Source organism: Sturnira hondurensis, unplaced genomic scaffold (genome assembly GCF_014824575.4).
Source record: "Sturnira hondurensis isolate 20B ecotype Veracruz unplaced genomic scaffold, ASM1482457v3 Scaffold0004136, whole genome shotgun sequence".
Classification (NCBI taxonomy): domain Eukaryota; kingdom Metazoa; phylum Chordata; class Mammalia; order Chiroptera; family Phyllostomidae; genus Sturnira; species Sturnira hondurensis.
The window spans coordinates 51,344,948-51,349,510 of record NW_028076767.1 but is presented as its reverse complement, the minus strand read 5'-3'; the positions used below and the strand labels follow the sequence as shown (position 1 = coordinate 51,349,510).

Here is a 4,563-nt window from a genome sequence, read left to right as displayed (position 1 = left end):
GGGGACTCTCGTCCACTGTTGGTGGGATTGCAGACTGGTACAACCATTATGGAAATTTTGTACCATACTGGTACAAAAAGCGCCTTGTTCTTCCCTTATCAGTGCTGATTAGTACAGGGACCGCCATGCAGCACCCGTATTAAGTCCTCCAGTAACTCGGACTGGCATAAATATTCCATAATGGTACAACTGGTACAACCAGTATGGAATTTTCTCAGAAAACTAAAATTGGACTTGCCTTTTGACCCAGCAATTCCACTGCTAGGATTGTATCCTAAGAACCCTAAAACACCAATCCCAAAAAATCCTTGAAAATAAGTTGAAAAGGAGTATATGATGACTCTCTGAGAAAAATTCCAAGTTTATCGAATGTGTGATACTAAAAATAACTCAATAATTAGAGAAATATACTGTCTCCAAATTTAAAAACTCAGTTTTTTAGGAAGCCAGTTTTCTCAAATTGATCTATAAATCTAAAACAATTCCAATCAAACTCAACACTATAGAGTCCAGAAAAATACACACAAATAAATATTAACATAGCTTGAAAAAACGGCATTTAAAGTGTTTTGGAAAGAATAAACTACTCAAGAAATAGTGTTGTGACAACCAGTTTATTATTTAAAGTGAAATAAAATGAGATCATTTATATAAAATTAAAATATTCGGACCGTAGAGCCTGAGTTCAAATTTTCAACAATACAGAATGATTCCCATGGTGGTTGTGCTAAACTTTGGGACTTCAGAAGGAATTTGAAAGTATATTATAACTTTGATTGGACTTACAGGCTAAACTACAGGTGGGTGCAATGTCACAAGTTAAAGCCTTACGTTTATAATGCTCCCATGGACTTCACCAATTTTATGTCTTTGAGAGAAGGAAGATACCCTAAACATAGACTCTTGGCTTGAAGAGACAGCCAATTGGAGAATAAATTTCCTGGAAACATGGGTTGGGGCTTTTTCAGGAAAAAAAACCTCCTTTGAGAAGGGCAAATCCTCAGGAAGGTATTGCCATATTTTGAGACCAGTTGATAACCCTTATTAAAAAGAGTCAGAAAAAGAAAATCTGGTGCAACAGTCCAGTCCCACAAATGCTTGTTCTTCCTTAGAAGTCAAGGGAACTACCCCAAGAAATACTCCATCCCAGCCTCAGAGAAGATGTGTTAGATTCTCTGCTAGAAAAGATTTGGCACAGAAAGAAAAACACATGTAAAGATGAAAGCCAAGATATATGCCACTCTGTAATCACTAGTAAAATTCTATCCTCCAAAGAATGGAATTTTCTAACAATAAAAAAAAAAAAACAGGCCCTGGCTGGCGTAGCTCAGTGGATTGAGCGCGGGCCTGCGAACCAGATGATCGCGGTTCGATTCCCAGTCAGGGCACATGCCTGGGTTGCAGGCCGGTTCCTTGCAGGCTAACTACCAGCAGGGGATGCACAAAAGGCAACCATACATTGATGTTTCTCTCCCTCTCTCCTTCCCCTCTAAAGATAAATAAATAAATAAAATCTTTAAAAAAAAACAGAAAAAGATGAATATGGTACTGCTTATCAAGATACTTCTGGAAAGAACAAGAAAGCCAAGGGCAAACATATTCTACCTGTAAGGCAGCAGATTTTAAAAAGTACTGACGAGCAAGAGTTGGAAAAAAGCATGAAAATGCAGCAGCGGGTGATGGAGATGCAGAAAAAGAATGATGAATTCAAGAAACTTGCTCTTACAGGAGCAGGACAACCTGTGACGAATTCAGTGAGCCAAACAGCCAAGTGAGTTAACTTCTACTTCCATGTAGATGAGAAAATCAAACAACACCCTAAGAACCAAGGGGGATATAAGGAAGTGAACTTTACACCTGAACTGTGAAAGCGTCCTCCATCTCCCATCCGACCGACTAAGGGATGTACCATTATAAAGCCGTTCAACCTGTGCAAGGAAAGAAAAGAACATTTGATAAAACAGCTTTTCCATATATGCCTTTTGCACAGTAGGTCAAAGCCTTCTGTGAATGAATATCTAACAGACGTCACTTGAGGAGCAAGAAGGATGATATTACTCTGTTACCACCCCAGTCTGCTGTGGACAAAATTTCTAGGGACCCACAGACTCCTGTGCTGCAAACTGTACAGTGCGCAAGGCCTGTGACCTGCAAAAGTGCAGCAGATCAGAAGGCTGAAGACCACGAGAAACTTCAACATTATAAATTCAAAGCATAGAAACTTGATCCCAGAATTCTTGAAGGTGTGCCCATCTCACCCAACGAACTGCCTCAGAAAAGAATCCACAAATGTGAGTCAAAGAAGAAACCACAAACAATAAAAAATAAATAATAAAATCAATGAAGGATGAAAAATAAATCAGATAAGGAACTATTTGAATTTCATTCCAGATCTTGCCTGACTAACTAACATCTTGGAAGATGTTGTGGGTGTTTCTGAAAAGAAAGTATTTCCTGATCACTGTCCACAAGTCACTGGCTTTTGCATTAAAGAACAGAATCCAAATACCCACCTACATGAGGAAGAGGAGCCAGTAATGATAAGAGCTCAACCCTCTGCCACATTGTGGGGTTTCTTTTAAACTCCATATCCCAGAGGCAAAAACTAGAAATATGTCCTTTCTCTGTTGATTTTCAAGATGAAGAATGTCAGTTATAGATGAAGAAGAAAATAAAAAACCCTTCAGAAAGAGAAGGTGCCCAAATTCAAGACACTACCTTTGCCTCATTTTTAAAAAAGATTTTATTTATTTATCTTTAGAGGGGAAGGGAAGGAGAGAAGGAGAGAAATATCAATGTATGGTTGCCTCTCGTGAGTTCCTTTCTGGGAACTGGCCTGCAACCCAGGGATGTCCCCTGCCTGGGAATCAAACTGCGATCATCTAGTTCACAAGCCTGCACTCAATCCACTGAACTATGCCAGCCAGTGTTACCTTTGCCTCATTTTAACACTATTAACCTGCCAGAGGAGGTGAACAATGCAACCTAGATTGAGCCTTTCTGCTTGGAAACAGACAAAAAGTTACTATGAAGGCACAGACTTAGAAGCACCAGCTGGAGGATGAATGGAAACAGCAGAAAGAAGCAACTTGCATCAAGAAGCCCAGTGGAGGCAGCAGTTGCAGGAGGCCAGGCAGCAGGAGGGAGAGCAGCAGAGAAGGGAGCTGGCCAGGCTATGGAGAGAACTGGTGCACAAGGCAAACCCAATACCCAAGTGACCAGCCTGTACTAACTGCCGGTGTCTCCCCAGTTCTCCTCTCAGTTCCACTGCTGAACTCAGCCGTGAGCTGCAGACACCACTTAGGATCAGGAGCCCCTTTTTCCATCAAACCAGAGGCCTTCTTTCTTTGTCATGGGGGGCATGGAGAAAACCCATTTTTTTCAGACTTTTTTCTACCTATGCCAGACAGAAAATACCAAACAAGCATGAACCCTAACTATGCTGAGAATTGTTATCCTGCAATGTTGAGGGTAATAATGAGATCCAACCCATACATGTCTGGATCAGATTCCATGTAGTTATTTCCTTTGAACTACCAGCTGACTTTTAAGATGGGGTTTAACTCTGACAAGAATTTGAAGTGTTTATATTAGCGCAGTGTAATTTCTATTGCCCCTATCCACAGCCTTTCTCTTTTTTCTATTTTAAATCAGAAAATAAAGATAATTAAATACTGATATAGAGTTCATTCTTGGCATCCATAAGGAGTAATCATTATATGAGATTCCTTCCTTNCCCGCCCCGCCCTGCACAAAGTGGATTTAGATAGAGTTAAGGAGCTCTTTGCTTCCAGGGGGAAAGCCTCATTAACTGAACCAACAAGGGCGAAGGCTGTGTGAACCAATGGGGAGCTTCACAGAGCCTTTGGCAAGCTGTGGGCAGAGCTGCTGCTGTTAAGCCTCGTTCTTCCCTTATCAGTGCTGATTAGTACAGGGACCGCCACGCAGCACCCGTATTAAGTCCTCCAGTAACTCGGACTGGCATAAATATGTGTTTGTCTTCCCCTCCCTGTTTTTGTCATTTGATGTCTGAAAATTTGTCAAGTCCTTCACCCAAAAATACCAAAATATTAAATAAAAATAGAGATAAATACTTTGAGAATCATGTAAATGAAGTAGAAAAGGAGGGGATGTCTTCCAGATAGAATGGAAATCTAGAGTTATAAAGGAAGAATCAAATGGATTTCACTAAATAAAATAATTTTTTTGAAAAATAGGAAAAATAAAAGTCATAGCAAGTAATGATCTTGAAAAATTATTTGAGGCCTGGTTGGTGTGACTCGGTAGACTGAGTGCCAGCCTGCAAATCAAAGGGTTGCTGGTTCTCATTCAGGGCATGTACCTGGGTTGTGGGCCAGATCCTCAGTTGGGGGTATGTGAGAAGCAACCACACTTTGATGTTTCTCTCACTCTCTCTCTCTTCCTGCCTCTCTCTCTAAAAATAAATAAATAAAATCTTTAAAAAAATATTTGAAACATTTATATGAGATTAATACTCATAGTATCTAGAACTATATAACAAGAATACTGACCCTTATTTTTAAGTTATTATTTATGGAGCAT

The 4,563-nt window shown here is 40.0% G+C and overlaps 1 pseudogene; it reads left to right on the top strand.

Moving 5' to 3' along the window:
• Positions 1-809: 809 nt before the first annotated feature.
• On the top strand, positions 810-3,218 carry LOC118985170 (targeting protein for Xklp2-like; annotated as a pseudogene).
• The last annotated feature ends 1,345 nt before the right edge of the window (positions 3,219-4,563 follow it).